Genomic DNA, 19,580 nt, shown 5'->3' on the forward strand with positions numbered 1-19,580 from the left:
AACTTTTTCTTGGAAGGGAGTTTAACAATACATGTGGCCACTCATTAAAGTTAGAAGAAAAGAGGTTTAACCTTAAACTACGTAGAGGGTTCTTTACTGTAAGAGCGGCAAGGATGTGAAATTCCCTTCCACAGGCGGTGGCCTCAGTGGGGGGCATCGATACTCTCATCTAGAGTGTACGGCACCACATCCCTTAGAAAATTTTTGAAAAATAGGAAAAGATATATGGGATTTTTAAGGTGCAAAATTAGAACAAAATTGCTTTATAAAAGTAGAAATGTATTCAAACAATAAAAGCAGAGCATATAAAGAGTAGATGTTGATAATACAGTACTAATACATGTGCTTACTGATTTCATCTCTACATGTTTCGCCTTGATATTGGCTTCTTCAGGAAATTGATATCAGGCACAATAAGCACTAGAAATAAACAGATTTTTGTTGAAAAGTAGAACAATCAACAATTATAACAATCACAATAAATGAATAGATACAATTAGAACAAATTGAAAAAATATATTCATCGACTGAAAATAGCATAGCAACCAAGTCATTGATGGTCATAATATTTACCTGTATATTCAAAACTATTTGCATATAAATTGGGGCTCCACAATCATGGGGATATCGAAAGACGGATCATCCGGTGAAGCCATAGAGGTGGGTGTATCCAAAGTTCAGCCACCAGTGAAAGGTTCAGAAACTAAAGGGTAAGGTGATGAGCTGAATTAGACAATAAGGCAACAGTCACCACTCAGATTTAAACCAGAACTAATTAAATATAAAATGGTTGTTATCCTGTGCCAGCGATATTTTGCTGTAATCACGGGTTTGATAGTTGATCATTTACTCCACAACAAGAATGGATGAAGATGACGAAAAAGATAAGATGAACTATTTTCTGAATTGTCATGAAATCAAATCATGATCCCTTAATCAGAAAAATAGTCAACTTAATTAGTATAAATGTTAAATAGACAAGAAAACAGCAAACAACACTGAGCAACAGTGGTAGAGTTACCTTCAGTCAAGAATTCACCAACACGGGAAAAGATATTAAACACAGTTAGAAAGGGCCTAATAAAAGGCAACTCAACTAAATGAGACTGAGGTCAGCCAGACGGTAAAGGCACCACACAGTGGAAACCAAAAGGATTACACCAGAAGTGACACCCCGGGCGTCCCTATGGCCACCAAATCCGACAAGATCCCCATGATAGAGGACTAAGAACAATGTGATGTTTAAAAATAAATATTAAAAATATTGTCTACCAATACGGGACAAAAAATAGAACAAGGAACCATAGATTTTAACCATAAAAAACAAACTTTAGCAAACCATTAAATTGACCAAGGATGACATAGGAATGCTATGCAAGTCAACAGTTGAGATTACAAAGATATAATAGAAAATTATACACTTGGGGAATCATTGAACATCAAACTATATAAAGAATGATATAAACCAATCCAATATTCTCAATATTGTAAGAGCATGGCAAATTCAATTTAGAGGAACGGCTTATAGCTGATGAATTCATTCAAGCCTGGATGGACAGTGGCTGCCAGGGAATGAATCCATCTTGTTTCCCACTGAAGGAGAGTCCTGTCAGGATCACCACCCCTGTCATGAGTCGGTAAATATTCAAGTGCAAAAAATGTCATTTTAGAAACCTGAAAGGAATGATAGAGTCCCATATGACGACTAATAGGAGTCTCCATTTTCTTCTTTTGAACCAGAGAAACATGATCTCTGAGTCTGTGAAAAAATGGTCTTTTAGTTTTTCCTACATAGAATACTTGACAGTAAACCACACCAATCTATTGACAATTCGCAAAAAAGTGAGGTTTGTTGATCCTTCCATTTGGCAGAGCCAGCTCAGCAGAATTCATTAGAAATCTGCAGAATTCACATCTGCCGCATGGAGCAGTTCCCTTACAACTTGATCATCACTGTCTGGGCATCAAGTGACTATGAATCAATTAATCCTTTAAGGATCCAGACTTTCTATAAGTGATCTGAGGATAAGGGTTAACATAATTTGCGATCACCTCTTCAGTGGCCAAGAGATGCCAATACTTTTGAATTATATGACGAACCTTTTTGTGTTACCCAGCAAATCTTGTAATTAATCATACCTTTTGTTCCTCTTTAGGGGTTTTTTGAGCATGTATTAGTTCCAACCTGTTCCTTGACCTGGCTCTATAATAGGCCTTCTTTAGGCAGGAGCGACTATAGCCCCTATCCAATAGGCGGGACCATAGAGCTCCGGCCTCAAATTCAAAGTCCTCTTCACGGCTACAATTTCTTCGCAGCCTAAGGTACTGACTATATGGAATACTTTGAACTAAGGGTTTAGGATGAGAGCTTGCTGCATGCAATATTGTATTGCCGGCAGATGGTTTTCTAAATAAAGAAGACCCAGAATTTATGAAGATCGAGAGATCAAGAAAATTGATGGACTTTTGATTATATGTCATGGTAAATTTTAAATTATACCTGTTGCTCTCCAATTTACCCATAAAAAGGAGAAGCTGATCACTGGTGCCAGTCCAGATGACAAAAATGTCATCAATAAACCGACGCCAAATAAGTACATTTTCAAAAAAGTCTCGAAATTCATTGGAGGAGAAGATTTCTCGCTTTCCCCTGAGGTACAGATTGGCGTACATTTAGTCCCCATCGCCACACCCTGTACCTGGAGGTAGTGGGAGTGATCAAAAATAAAGATATTATTGGTCAAAACAAAAAGAAGCAGGCTGGAAACAAATTCATTATTTGGATTGGCCCTAGGGCCTTGCTCAGATAGAAACCCCTCCACAACTCCAACCCCCAATTTATGAGGAATGGAATTATAGAGAGCATCGATAGTTTCAAAAAACTATTAGATAAGCACCTGAACAACCACAACATACAGGGATATACAATGTAATACTGACATATAATCACACACATAGGTTGGACTTGATGGACTTGTGTCTTTTTTCAACCTCACCTACTATGTAACTATGTAATGGCAGCCATTTTCAGTGTGATTTTAGCGTGGAGAGAGATAGAACAGGGCTTTGTTCAGTGCTATCAGTTAGTTTGTGTGCTATACTGTGCTATTTTGCTTCAATTGTCAGTGTAGAATATTAGTTTAGTGTCAGTCTAGGGATAGTGTGAGTGTAGCGAGGAGGACCATCATTCAGCTTTTCATAGTGTGCAGCTAGAGTAGGGACAGCTCAGATAGTTTCACTGTAGTGTAGTGAGACCGTGTCATTCATACATACATTAGTGTGGAGTAGGGACAGCTCATATGGTTTCAGTGTAGTGTAGTGGGACCATGTCAGTAATCTTGACATTAGTGTATAGCTAGAGTAGGGACAGTTCAGATAGCATCAGTGTAGTTGAACACGTCTATTTGAGTGCATTACTGCCAGTTTTACGCCATATAGTTTTGTGCGTTACTGCCAGTTTTACCCCATTTACTTCTGTGTGTGTTAATGCCAGCTTAACGCCATAGTTTTGCGTGCGTTACTGCCAGTTTAACGTCATATCGTTTTTTGTGCGTTACTGGCAGTTTAATGCTGTATCGTTTTGCATACGTTACTGCCAGTTTAACGCCATATAGTTCTGTGTATCACTGTACGTTTGGCGCATTATATTGCAGTATAGTATAGTGTATCCCTGGAGTGAGTCTGTGTAGCTTGAGTACTCAATTAGCTGGCAAATTTCTCTGCCCCATCTGCTGCAGCGGAAAAAAAAATACAGTCTCTGCCACCCACATGCCCAGTGTCTAAATGCAGGCTTGAATTAAATAAATAGATTGGGGTAAATGGCGCTCCCTATGCTTGGGGGAATAATTCTCCCTATTTATTCAAAAAAGTGTGCGCAACACACATTACAATGCTTATATAAGCAAAGAGTGATAATTCACTAGTGATAACCAAATATATAACTGCCAATTGATAAAACATCCCAAGAAATGTCCCAAAAAATGGTGTTGAAAAAAGAAAAACAAAAATGGGTGAAGCTCCAAAATGGCAAAAATATTCAAAACAATATGGTGACTCTTGTGCTCGATCAAACCATGTGACTCTTGTGCTCCCCCTTATGGGTCCCCACTCACCAGCTCCTCATACCCTTACAGGGGTGGTAGGCAGGATTAGGAGAAGGGAGCCCAGCAAGCAAAGATGACAACAATGAACTTTCTGACGTACAATGTGCGTGGGTTAAATACATATACAAAAATAAATAATATATTAAGAGAAATTAGCCAACTCTCCAGAGAGGTAGTCTTCCTGCAGGAGACCCATATCTCCCATGAAACAACCATAAAACTAAACTCAATGGATTTTCCAAAATGGTTTTACGGAGACTCCACAACAAAATGGGCAAAAGGAGTGGCCATCGGTTTTGCCAAAGGAGCAAGGTTTACCCTAGAGGGGAGATTGGTGAAGTTATTTGTTCCTGAGGGGAAGACTAAATGAGATGGACTGCACCCTGGCAAACATCTATTGCCCAAATAAGAACCCAATAAAATATTTAGTGGTTATGGAGAAATTAATGGAGTTTAAGAAAGGCGGATTAATAATGGCAGGTGATTTTAATTCACTATGGAACCTGAGATTGATAGTACATCCCGGGTACAGGGACTGGGAATGCTCAACTGAGGATACTAAAAAAAAAATTGCATCGGAACCAGCTGATGGATGTATGGAGGATACAGCATGCTAAAATACGAAACTATACATTCCACTCCCCTGTACACGGGACATACTCAAGAATTGATTATTTCCTGATAGAACATAGGCTATTGGAGTCAGTGATTAGTACAAATATAGAAGTTACATCCTTCTCAGACCATTCCCCAGTGACTATGAAAATGAAGATACGCGGGGCCCAAAATAGGGCAAATTTATGGAGATTAAACGAAGAACTAATCCAAGGAAAAGAAGCGGAAGATAGGATAAAAAAAAAAGTTAGAACATTATTTTAAAACGAATGATACCAGGGAGGCCCATAAGACCTATTTAAAAGGAATCCTGATACCAATGGGAGGGGGAAAAAAAGGAGAGAGTAAAAAAAAGGGAAGTACTAATGAAGGAAATTTACGATTTAGAAAAGGAGCATAAAAAAAAGGAGAGAAAGAAGTATACCATGCGCTCACCCTAAAAAGAGATGAATTAAAAGAACGAATACAACAGGAAACCTGTAAGATCTTTTGGAAAGTAAGTGGAAGGTTTGGAGAGAATGGGAGTCATGGCAGAAGTCAAGTAATAACAAAAAATTAAAAAAAGAGAGAAAAGTGGGAAGGGGGAGGTATAATAACGGCAAATGGTGTCGGTGTTTGATAAGTGTTTTGTTTTATTTCTTGGATATACATTTGTTATAAAGAAAATTAATAAAGAAATAAAAAAATAAATAAATAAGAAATGTGATCCAGGTTATCCTTCGTGCCGCTGCCTCAGCATAATTGAATCTATCTTCATTTTAAATTTTGTTTAAAAGAAAGAGCCAAAGATACCTCCCACCTCACCAGACACATAGGTCGATATCCCTTACAGCATGGGTGCTCAACCTGTAGCCCTCTAGCTGTTGCAGGACTACAAATCCCACAAGGCAATGCAAGGCTGACCGTTACAAGCATGACACTCAAGGCAGAGGCATGATGGGATTTGTAGTTCTGTAACAGCTGGGGGCCACAGGTTGAGCAATCATGCCTTACAGGATGACAAGCAGTATACTGTACAAAACAAGACACATCGTATTAAAGGGGTGCCATAAAACTATTCCTTAAAGAACTAGCAACTCCCATTTACTCCCATTTATAAGAGATACCTGACTGCTGTGCTGATCACCAGGTCCCCCTGCAGCACCCCCTTTTCTTGGCCAATCATGCTGTTTTCATAAGCATTCCCATGCCTGCTGCCAGCTCAAATGTGGTATAGCACATGTACAAGGACTGGTAAGCTGCATTAAATTGCATTTTTTGTTTTTGTGTTTCCTTTATTATTTTGCCTTCTTCTCCTAAGCGAGAAGGTGAAATTTCATGCTTCTTTTCACATAATTGCCAAGACTAAATTAAGTTATAACTACCTGATGATGCCCCAAAGTAGTTTTTCTCCATTCAAGCAGACATGGGACCTATAGCTACTAAACTTCCCCTAACATCACCCTGGCTCACCCAACGGCTCGTCCCATTTTTCTTTCTATTGCCTTTGCTCCTTTCTTGTTCTTCCTTTGATGCAGTTTCCTTTTACTGGTCTTTGATGACAAAGTCAAACTTGAAGGCATACCTGGATTTTAACCAAGCACTAGAGGCTGCATCTCTAGTGCAATCACTTTGACAGAACCCCTAATTGCCTTTTCCACATTAATATATGATAATGCCTTAATTGTCTACCTACATTACATTATACAGTATGTGTACCTCATGGAGCCTTATGTACCCAAGTTGTATTTGACTTGTGCTAAATAATATTCTCATAAAATAAAAACTGTATTGCTTAAAAATTGCAGGTTTCCCTTAACCCTCTTTTGCAAAAAAGAATATTGTTTACACACCTAATATGTCGAAGCTGAAATTTACACACTGAAGTGTATGATGTATCCCAGTGACTAATCCCCTATTGGAGAGGAGTATTTGGAGATTCTGTCAGACAAACAAAGCCTCAAAGCAGGCTGCTTCTGCTGTCTTTTTTGTTAACTCATAGTACTCTGAGCATTCATTTGTGATTTGTAAAACAAAGATTATATACATAAACAGAGCCAAAACATTTAAAAATCTATGAACTAGTTGCTTACAAAATGCTTGCAATGTACATTGCAAGATTGACTATACATAAAATCATTTCATGTACAGAAATGTATCAAGGCAAACTAGTTTTAACCGTCTATAAAGATAATGTTCAGTCATTAATAACACTGAAAATTAAATGATATTTAAAATAGTAAATACATCCAATTACTAATCTATATAGTACCAGCTAGAGCAGACCATCTGTACAGCTGCAGATTTAGATTGTTACCACCGTATATCCAAAAATCATACTCCAAAAACATATGCTTCTACATACTATTATATCAAAAATACATATTTTATTTTTTTAATTATTTTTGCAAGACGGGACGGTAAAGCACAAACAAATATATATATATATATATATATATATATATATATATATATATATATATATATATATATATACATATATATTTCTAGGGATAAGAAATCACAAAGAAAGCCTTGAAGTACCTTTCTGACAAACAGATTTATCCCTGTAATTGTATGCAGGCTTCAACATGTGTAATAAAGAATATGTCTAACCTAGTTATTACCTATTGAAAGCCAGAGGGACAGTATCCTAAGGATTCAATAACATCTGCTATACTTAGCAACATTTTCATGTTGAGAAGAATTCACAATTCAATGAGGAACTATAACTGTCTAGAGAACGATTACCGAATACAAAAACATTTGCTGTAAAAATTAGCAAAATATACCAAGTTTAAATTGGGGCATTCACCAGACACAAATACGGACATTTGATGGGTGCCAAAAATTAACAATCTGGACAGCCCGTTAACATACTGCATTTTTTAAATCAAAATGTAAATTCTAGTATTTAGGTTTTAGGGGCATATTTATAAAGCAGTATATGTGATATTCACCAAATTTTGACTAAGGGCTAGTTCAGAGCCCAAAAACGTCCTTCAGATCCATTTCATGCGTTTTTGATCCATTTTACCGCATTCCAGTACAGTTCTGTACAGCAAAAATGCAGCATGTTCTACTTTTTTTTTCTGGAACCAGAATGTACTGGAACTGCAAACACTCGTGTGAACTATGCCATTGAAAACCATGTAATCTCCTTTCTATGCATTTTGGATTCAGAAAAAAACACTGGAACGCATGTGGTGTGAACTAGCCCTTAAAGTGAAAAAAACACTGTCATTTAAAACCTGAACACTAAAAGGATACAATCAAGACTGGGTATTTTAGTTCATGAAAGAGTAACCTTAGCTGTACTAATATTACAATAATTTTTAATACTTGATCAATCAATTCATCAAAATTAATTATGATACACAGGGTGTTATTGTGACCTTATTTTACATTAAAGTGTTCTGGCATGACAAAATTATGTCTTAAACTGGAATCCCAGAAAGACATAGGAGAAGCCCATAATAACATTTGTTTACATTTGAGAGGGACTGAATTTGGAGTTGTCCAAGGCTGGAATGTTGTGTTCAGCTGATTAGTAAACCAACAAGCTGAAGAGGGTAAATTTCAGTGGCGAACGCTCCATTAGGGACACAGGGGCGCCTCCCCCCAATCCATGTGCCCGGCCCCTAATCTACTGTACATGCAGGGCGCTGGACGCATGGATTTCAATGTGTTTTTTTTTCAAGCACATGATTAGAGCCAGACCACTGCAGCGTGAGCCCACCCAGTTGTGTGACAATAGCGAATTAATATTCGCTATTGTCTTCCTGCTTCTCCTCCCGGCCAATCAGGAAACGATTGGCCAAGAGGAGAAGCAACCATATTGGCCACCAAGGAGGAAGCCGCTGAGTAGGAGGAGACGCAGGGGGAAGCCGAAGCTGCCCGCAGCCTAGATGGGGTAAGTGTGGGGCTTGTGGGTGGACGGGCGAGTGGCTGAGGAGTGGTGTTTAGTTTTAAAAGCGTTGGGGGGGGTTTGACTGACAGATCGACTGACCGACCGACTTGGGGGGTGGCCGGGCGTTTATTAGCCGCCCCCCCCCCCCAAAAAATGGAGCACCAGCTGCCACTTGTAAAAATGCCTGAAGACTGGATATAAGTCCAGCTAGAAGAAGACTATAAAGAGCAAATGTTACAATGGCATTAATAACAAGAGAAGTGACCTTGCCCATATGTTAATGGATAAGTGTAGTTTAACATAAAGTACACTTATCATGCCTTCCTAGGCCCAAGCTGGATTTAGTTAGGAGACACTCCCCCAGAAGTCTATGGGAATTGACTCTGGCAAGGAACATTTTGGGGGACGTAAACATTGTTTCAATGTGTGGCTGTCAGATCCAGGTAGGTATGTATCTGGGGCAGGGGGAAATAAGTTACTTTAGGTCAAGACTGAAGTCCTGCTTCAAGTTATTATTATTTGATCTCATATTTAAATTTGTGCTCTGGAAATGCAATGTCTTCCTCTGATGCAAAGCAATTGCAAAAATTGGAAGCAGAATGACTGAAGCTGAACCTAATATAATGGCCTAGAAGTATGTTGATGATAAACAGTTTGTGTTTTTTCTTTAGCAAGATAATGCCTAAAGTTCAAGTTTAAACATCATTAGACAAGTACTAGACATAAGTGAAACAACAGTCTTTGCCATAAGTCAATATATTCCACGCCAGATGAGCACATTTAGAACATAACTCTTCCAAACCACCATGAGTGAACAAACTGACTTGAGAAATTAAAATAACGTAATAAAGGACTGTCTGGGTGACGAATGCATCATTTTGAAATTAGTCATACCCAATAATTATATTTATTAAATAAATTGAATAACATGAATAACATGTTTTCACATTAATTCATAGAATACTTAATTAATTACTGTAGGTACCCTATAAAATAATTTTACAAAATTCCTTCAAAGAGTTGTAATTTCCATGTCTGTATATGTATATACTTTTTCCAAGGGTTATCCACTTACTACTAATTGTGCAGGTGGCTGGGTAGCACCATAACTCAGGAGAAAAAAAAAAAACACCATGTCAAGTAATTTAATTAAAAGGAGAAAACTAGTTACTTACTTATACTTTATTGGTTTTCAAGACATAAATGTGAAAATATTCAGATTAATGGAACTAGCCTCATCAGTGCGTCTTAGTGTTTTTTAACCACTTGCTTACTGGGCACTTAAACCCCCCTCCTGTCCAGACCAATTTTCAGCTTTTGGCGCTGTTGCACGTTGAATGACAATTGCGCAGTCATACAACACTGTACCCAAATGAAATTTTTATCATTTTTTCCCCACAAATAGAGCTTTCTTTTGGTGGTATTTGATCACCTCTGCAGTTTTTATTTTTTGTTAAAAAAAATTAAAAAGACCAAATTAAAAAAAATATATATATATATATTTTTTATATTTTGTTATAAAATTTTGCAAACAGGTAATTTTTCTCCTTCATTGATGTACGCTAATGAGACTGCACTGATGAGCACCAATAGGCTGCACTGATGGGCACCGATGGGCTGCACTGATGGGCACTGATGGGCTGCACTGATGGGCACCAATAGGGCGGCACTGATCGGCACTGATAGGCGGCACTGGTGGGCACTGATAGGCGGCACTGGTGGGCACTGAGAGGTGACACTGAGAGGTGGCACTGATGGGTGGCAATGGTGGGCACTGAGAAGTGGCACTAATAGGTGGCACTGATAGCTGGCAGTGGTGGGCACTGATGGGTGCAGTGATGGGCACTGATGGGTGGCAGTGATGGGCACTGATTGGCACTGGGAGGGCACACTGAAAGGCAGCACTGCTAGGTGGCACTGACGAGGCACTGATTGACACCACTGGTGGGCATTGATAGGTGGCACTCATGGGCATTGATAGGTGGCACTGGTGGGCACTGATAGGCGGGACTGGTGGGCACTGATAGGCGGCACTGGTGGGCACTGATAGGCGGCACTGATGGGTGGAACTGAAGGGCACTGATAGGTGGCATTGGTGAGCACTGAGAAGTGGCACTAATAGGTGGCACTGATAGCTGGCAGTGATAGGCACTGATGGGTGGCAGTGATGGGCACTGATGGGTGGCAGTGATGGGCACTGATCGGCACTGGTAGGTCACACTGAAAGGCAGCACTGCTAGGTGGCACTGATGAGGCACTGATTGGCACCACTGGTGGGCATTGATAGGTGGTAATTGTGGGCATTGATAGGTGACACTCATGGGCATTGATAGGTGGTACTGGTGGGCACTGGCAGGTGGCAATGGTAGGTGGCACTGGCAGGGGGTACTGATTGGCACAGAGGAGGCAGAGGAGGAGGCAGATGTGCCTCCTTCCTCTTCGGGACCGATGTCCCTTAAACATAAGCCAGTGATCAGCTTTTTTTTCTCCTTGCGCTGTGAGGAGAAAAAAAAGGATTACCGAGCTTTTGTTTACACACGTGATCAGCTGTCATTGGCTGACAGCTGATCACGTGGTAAGGGGCCGGGATCGGCCCCTTACTCGGATCGGTGATTACCCGAGTCTCGGTGACTCAGTGATCACAGTGTGCACTCCGGCCTCCCGGAAATTCAGGGCCGCACTGTAGCCGTCATTCGGCTATAGTGCAGACGTCAAGTGGTTAAAAAAAAAGCTTGTTAACCACTTTAACCCTGGAAGATTTTACCCCCTTAATGACCAGAACATTTTTTGCGATTCGGCACTGCGTCGCTTTAACTGACAATTGCGTGGTCATGCGAAGTTGTACCCAAACAAAATTGACTTCCTTTCTTTCCCACAAATAGAGCTTTCTTTTGGTGGTATTTGATCGCCTCTGCGTTTTTTATTTTTTGCGCTATAAACAAAAAAGGACCGACAAGTTTGAAAAAAAAAACAATATTTTTAACTATTTGCTATAATAAATATCCCCAAAAAATATATAAAAAAATGTTCTTTCTCAGTTTAGGCCGATATGTATTCGTCTACAAATTTTTGGTAAACAATTTACAATTAGTGTACATTGATTGGTTTGCGCAAAAGTTATGGTGTCTACAAAATAAGGCATAGATTTATGGCATTTTTATTATTATTTTTTTTGTTATTAGTAATGGCGGTGATCTGCGATTTTTATGGGGACTGCAACATTTTTTTGGGACCATTGACATTTATACAGAGATCAGAGCTAAAAAAAAACACTGATTACTGTGTAAATGTCGCTGGCAGGGAAGGGGTTAAACACTAGGGGGCGATCAAGGAGTTAAATGTGTTCCCTTAGCGTGTTCTAACTGTAGGGGGTGGGCTACCTAGGACATGACAGAGATCACTGCTCCCGATGACAGGGAGCAGTAGATCCCTGTCATGTTACTAGGCAGAACAGGGAAATGCCTTTCCCCATTCTGCCTCTCCTCGTCGCGATTGCGTGCCACAGGTAGACATCTAATCTGCGGGTTGTGCAGGCGCGCACCCACGGCATACGGCGCGCGTGTGCCGCTGCCGGCATGCGCCCACTAGCCCAAGATTACGAAGGGACGTACGGGTACGCCCTTTTGCGCACCCGTGCCATTCTGCCAATGTACATTGGTGTCCGGCGGTCGGGAAGTGGTTAATAAGCATAGTTTATAATAATACATGTGCACAGGGCACATACAATGTCTGACTGGAAAAAGTCCAGCCTTTGTTAATATAAGGAGAATAGTTTGCATAACATTGATGTAACCTGGCAGCCAAGGAGAATTGACTGGAAGGTGCATGCGTGAACAAAGACGACTTCACTGTACCAGTCAGTTGGGTTCCCAGTTGCCATTGAGTAAGCAAGTGTACTGTGTGGCTGTTGCTTTTAAAATGACTGAACGAGTTGAGCAACAAACCTGCATAGAATTTTGCATTAGGTTTGAACATTCCTCCATAGAAACTATTTGGATGATTTAGATGTGTGAGATCTCAAAGTGCTTACTTTGAAGGGGACTGAGGCTTCATTGTCCTATGTACAGTGTTTCTTGTATCTTCTTCAATAAATCTCTCTATTTGTAATTTTACATGGCTGGATACTTTCCAGACCGACCTCATATATCTGTTTATAGTCAGTGTGAGCTCTGTGGATGCTCCAATTCCCTGCAAGCCTATCATGCATTGTCTAAGAAAAAAAAAACCTCTCTGCAGTCTATAAAGTTATAAACACCTACCATGAGACCAAATTATCTTCTGTCTATGTTTTATGTTTCTATGTTAAGCTGGCCATACACAGGTCAGTGTTTTTTGATCAGCCAGTGCAGCACTGACTAAACAAAAATGTTCCAACAAGCCTGTTTGTGAGAAGTCAATCATTGGATTGACTTCTCATTGAAAGGAACAGCCATAGATATATCAAAATTCAGCCTGTTCAGCAAGGACCAGCTGAATTTTGATCCACCAATGGCCAGTTTTAGACACAAAAGGGCGCTCAGACGCATAAGTCTATTATTCATGCCAAGAAAAAGATAAAGATATTTTCTCCATTGATGTAGGTAAAGTGTGATTCGTAATGATTATTCTGTTGCACCTATACTGGGTAATGTATCTTAGATTTCACTTGCTCTAGGTAATATATGCAACATTGTCCCTGTCTGGCTCTCAAGAACCATACACAATGGCTCTGAAATGAACCTTTAGACCCCTTTCACACTGAACCTGCTGGCCGTTAGCGTTAAAGCGCCCCTCGTTTTAGCAGCGTTTAGCGCTGTTTAAGCAGCGCTTTTGTGCTGCTTTTCGGCCACTAGCAGGGCGCTTTTAACTTCGGTTTTGCAGCGCTTTCAAATCGCTTTTCAGGCGCTTTGAAAGCGCTGCTCATTCATTTCAATGGGCCGGGCATTTTGGGACTGCTAAATACAGTGCTCCCAACACGCCCCAAAGATACTGCTTGCAGGACTTCATAATGTCCCACAAGTGCACTGCCGGAGTGTGAAAAGTCACACTGGAATGAATGGGAGGTGGTTTTCAGGCGCTTAGCAGAGGCTATTTCCAGCGCTACAGCACCTGAAAACCGCCTCAGTGTGAAAGGGATCTTAGGAAGGAAGGGAATGTTAACCTTTGAAGTTATATGGAAAAGATCAAATGTATTATATTTTTTACTAATACGTTTAAAGGAAAGTTATTTACAGTAGCACTCTAGTTGAAAGTAAAAACCTAAATATATAATAAAAGATAAAATAACAAAAAACAGCTTTTACTGCAATACTCACCTGTAATCCAAAGCTGCAAGGAAATTTTTTTATGCCGCTGGTTGCCTTAAGTTTTGAATAATAGACAGCATCATTTAACTGGCTTCCTCTGACTCAAGGCTGCCATGTCCCCACCTCCAGCCTATGACTGCACAGTGAAGCAAAAGTGGCACAATGATGAGCTGCTTGTCATTCTACTTTTTACTCCTATTGGCATGCCACTTTTTAGTACATGAATTGATTTGCTCCTTGTGATGCTTCTTCCTCTCCCTCTCTGAGCTCTATTGTACACTTTATTTAACCTTATTTGACATTTTGTTTCTTGGACTTTTATTCGATTATATTGCGCATATTGGTAGTCCATAGTGCTGCATCACTGTTTTTTATTCTCATGATATAAGTGTATTTATACACTAAGGAGCAGCAGCTGGGTGTAAGGGTAGAGATAAATTAGTGCGGTGTGTTTTGCATCCAAAAGGTCATTGTTTTGTATCCCCTTAAATGAATGATGGAAGTCAGCAGAGCTTCACCTCATTTACAAGGGAGAATATTCCCTTGCAAAGTGAAAAATCCCTTGCAAAGGGAACAGTCTATTGGTCTTTAGTAAATCAACCAAATAGACTTTTTACAGGAAACTCATTTTTATGACAGAATTGAGACAAACACTGATTTGCCTCCAGGCATTATCTACATTTTATCTAACATCCGTAAAAAAGAAAAAAGTGTCAGGTTGGCTGTCTTTAATCGCTTGCCGACCAGCTGCCGTCATTTTACTGCAGCAGGTTGGCACGATCCCGTGAGCCATCGTAGCTATATGTCGGCTCGCGGGATCAGGATAGCAGGCGCGCGCACACAGGCACAAGAGGCAGAACAGGGACGTGAGTGTGTAAACACACAAATCCCTGTTCTGTTCTGTGAGGAGTGACAGATCGTGTGTTCCTAATAGCTAGGAACCACGATCTGTCATTTCCTCTAGGTCAGTCCCCTCCCCCTACAGTCAGAAACACACACAGAGAACAGAGTTAACCCCTTGAACGCCTCCTAGTGTTAACCCTTTTCCTGCCAGTGGCATTTTTACAGTAATCAGTGCATTTTTATAGCACTGATCGCTGTATAAATGCCAATGGTCCCAAAAATGTGTCAAAAGTGTCCGCCATAATGTCGCAGTCCCAATAAAAATCGCATATCGCTGCCATTGCTAGTAAAAAAAATAATAATAATAAAAATGCTATAAATCTATCCCCTATTTTGTAAACGCTTTAACTTTTGCGCAACCCAATCAATATGCTTATTGCGATTTTTTTTTACCAAAAGTATCTAGAAGAATACATATCGACCTAAACTGAGAAAAAATTTGCTTTTTTTAAAAAAAAAAAAAAATGGGGATATTTATTATAGCAAAAAGTACAAAATATTGTGGTTTTTTTCAAAATTGTCGCTCTTTTTTTGTTTATAGCGCAAAAAATAAAAACCAGAGAGGCGATCAAATACCACCAAAAGAAAGCTCTATTTGTGGGAAAAAAGGACGTTAATTTTGTTTGGGTGCAGCATCACACGACTGTGCAATTGTCAGTTAAAGCGATGCAGTGCCGAATCGCAAAAAATGGCCTGGTCATTCAGCAGCCAAATCTTCCGGGGCTGAAGTGGTTAAAAATCAGTCACCCCTCAACCTATTAATACAACTATAAAAGACGAAGGCAGATATACAATTGCTCAGGATCAAATAGGACCAACTAAAATTACCTTTTGTAATATTTACGCACCCAATTCAGCTCAATTCTCCTTTCTGCAAAAAAAATATTGGAGGAGCTATCAGAACTAAACCACACTTACCTTATACTCACCGACTGTAGAGTTACAGAAAGATAAGCAAACTCTTAACACCCACATACAAGACTACTTACTAGAAACATATATGCCAAAAGTACCCCTCGAAAAACGTAAGGTCTTTAATCAGCCCATAATACCTTAAGAAATCGCATCCATATTAAAAATTTCCCCTCACCACAAGGTGCCAGGCCCTGGCAGCCTTAGGTATTTATTGAGAATATTCTTGCCAGTCCTCTCACTACATATGACCACAATGTTTAATGGGTTCCTAGCAGGTGAGCTGATTCCCTCACAATACTACATTCTCAACTTACAGCCATCCCCAAACATGGTGAGGATACCCCAGATTGCACTATAGATTGATTGCAATATTAAATTCTTATATCAATTTTTTTATCAGGATACTTGCAGGCAGACTAACTACATTATTTCCCTAGTTAATTCATAAGAATCAGAAGGACTTTATCCCTTTCAGGTAGACAAGCTATTGACCTTATTAACACCATTAAAGCGGAGTTCCACCCAAAGTGTAAGCTCTGGTTATCTGCTCCCCCCCCCCTCCGGTGCCACATTTGGCACCTTTCAGGGGAGAGGGGGGAACGTGTACCTGTTTTTGACAGGTGCCCGTCCCCACCTCCGGGAGACTGTGCCACAGAGCCTTCTCTCTGATATTCAGCCCCTCTCCTTCTTCCTACGCCGCCGGGCTAGCTAGAAAGGGTAGTGTGCTTCGCGCACGCGCAGTAGGGTTTCCCTAACCACAAATGGCAGCGGCAGCACCCAAGATCCGAAAATCAGGTGGGGTGCCAACATCGGGGGAACCCTGGACAGGAAAGTGTCCTAATATTAAAAGTCAGCAGCTACAGTATTTGTAGCTGCTGACTTTTAATTTTTTCATGGGGGGGCGGAACTCCACTTTAACTAGCGAAATATACAATTGTAGATACTAAGTCTTGGTGCAGAAAAGCCAGTTGATCCTCTTAGCTGGCCCTTTATGATCTCCACACTTGGACATGTAGGGGTAAAAAGGCCATTCCTTCAGGCCATTTAACACCTTAATGAAAGGCTTTACCCCTCATTTAAACTCCTCCACTCAACCTTTACCGCGTTTCCACTTTTAAACTGGATTAGACAAGGCTGTCCACTATCTCCCTTAAGCCTAGTACACACAGGCTGAATGTCATCCGGCATCAGAAAGTTCAATAGAAACGAGCCGACATTTGGCCCGTGTGTATGGCAGCCGGTCCAACAGAAGCCGACCGAACAGGTTCATGACCGAAAAAGGTCTGCTAACCGGAGTGTTCTGGGCTTTACCGTTTGCTTTAAGTGTGAAACCCCCAGGAGCCTATATTCATCACAACAAAAACATTGAAGGCATAGTGATTCATGACAAGTCATTTATTTTGGTAATTTGTCATCTTCCTTTAAGCTTGTGCTCACACAGCCAACCACACCAAAGCTACTTCAGGAACTTCACACATATAACAAACTTGGGCTATAAAATGAACATCCAGAAAACCAAAGCCCTCCCACTACATCTACAATCCAACACTATCCTTGCATTGACTAAAGTTTATCCTTTCACCTGGGAAATTATTTTCATTGAGTATCTAGGAGTTTGCATAATCTCTTCATAGAAACACTACCCTGCTTCCCAGAAAATAAGCTCTACCCCGAAAAAAAGACCTAGAATAAGTTTCTGGGATGGCTGCAATATAAGCCCTACCCCGAAAATAAGCCCTAGTTAAAGTCCTTGTAAAATCATGTAATCGTTTATGTAAAAAGATTATTTAAGATGCAGTGTGTCTCCTTGTGTAACTTTATTGTGGAAAATACTTTTTTTACAGCGCCGCTGGGTGCTATGTGACCTGCCGGAGATCTTCTCCTCTCCTCCCCACTGATGTCAGCGGCCCCTCCCTCTGCAGTGATCGAAGCGGGGCTGACGTCAGCGGGGATCTTGACCTTTCCCTCTGCAGTATTTGGAGCAAGGTAGAAGAGCTCCGACGGGTCACGTGAGCGCCCAGCAGTGCTGTAAATAAGGTATTTTTCACAATAAAGTTACACAAGGAGACACACTGCATAATATATAATCTTTTTACAGAAAGGATTACATGATTTTTTTTTTCAGGTCTTTAACCACTTCTATACAGGGCATTTATACAGCTTCCTGCCCAGACCAATTTTCAGTTGTCAGCGCTCTTACAATTTGATTGACAATTGTGCGGTCATGCAACGCTGTATCCAAACAACATTTTTATCATTTGTTTCCCACAAATAGAGCTTTCGTTTGGTGATATTTGATCACCTCTGCGGTTTATATTTTTGTAAATAAGTAATTTTTCTCCTTCACTGATGGGCACTGATGAGGCTGCACTGACGGGCACTGATTAGGCAGTACTGATTGCCACCGATGAGGTGCCACTGATGAAGTGGCACTTATATGTAGCACTGATAGGCACTGATAGGTGGCACTAATAAGCAGCACTGATAGGTGGAACTGATATGCAGCACTGATGGGCACTGATAGGTGGCACTGATTGGCACTCATAGACGACACTGATGGGCCCTCATAGGCGGCACTGATGGGCATTGATAGATGGCACTGATTGGCACTTATAGGTGGCACTGATGGGCACTCATAGGTGGCACTGGAGGGCACATATAGGCAGCACTTATGGGCACTGGTGGGCACTGATGGATGGCACTGATAGGCAGCACTGATTAGAGGAGCTGGCAGGCATCACTGATGGGCACAGATTGCCATCCCTAATGGGCAATGATTGCCATCCCTGGTGGGCTTTAGTGAGCTTAGCTGGTGGTCATGGGTGGGCATCCCTGGTGGCCATGGGTGGACATCCTTGCTGGCCATGGGTGGGCATCCCTGGTGGCCATGGGTGGGCATCCCTGGTGGTCCTTGGTGGGCATCCTCAGGGGGGCTTCACTGATAATCAGTTAGTGCAGACCCCCCCTAAGAGGAGAGCAGCTAATCGGCTCTCCTCTACTCACGTCTGTCAGCGCGAGTAGAGGAAAAGCCAATACATGGCTTTTCCTGTTTACACTGTGATCAGCTGTGATTTTACCTCGATCGGAGATGCGGTCTGCCAGACTGACACACCGAACCACCGATCGCCGCCCTGCGTGACCCCCGTGTGCACGTGATCGTGGCTTATCCTGCTGGACGTCATATGACGCCCAGTCAGGATAATTAAATCACTTCCCGTCGTCATTTTGCTATATGGTGGGGGCGAGAAGAGGTTAACTAAGTATTATTTTTGGAATTACAGAATTTCACAATGCTGACTCCTGAGCTGACAGGGGGAGGAACATTTTTGTACATACTGTAAATAAATAAGACTTCCCCTGAAAATAAGACCTAGTGCGTTTTTTTGTAGCCAAAATTAATATAAGACCCTGTCTTATTTTCGAGGAAACGCGGCATATGCTCAAAACTCAAAATGCTATATGCTCTTTTTAAAGTCTTGCGAAACCAGTCACTTATGAAAATCTCACCATATTTCTTTCTTTGGTAGAAACACATCCGTAACCATGCCCATGCCACCAAAATGTCTTTATCACTTTATAACGCTTAATGAATATTCCCCAACATACTCTGTGGAAAATACACACTGTTCTACTTAACTGTATTTGGGCTTACAAACAACTTGGGCTTTCCAAGCTAAAGTGTGATTTACAGTTTTCATTCAGTGAAACAGCATCTCCTTTTGAAAGGTCTCCAAATAAATCATTGTTAAAAGCAAATCAGTAAAAACTATATAGACAATTCCACTGAAACTTACCATTGTTATTATGATTATGAGTACACAGTACAAAAGCAGCAGCCTGAATCACTTTAATTACCAAGCCAAAGATGAT

Source organism: Aquarana catesbeiana, linkage group LG03 (assembly GCF_042186555.1).
Source record: "Aquarana catesbeiana isolate 2022-GZ linkage group LG03, ASM4218655v1, whole genome shotgun sequence".
NCBI lineage: Eukaryota > Metazoa > Chordata > Amphibia > Anura > Ranidae > Aquarana > Aquarana catesbeiana.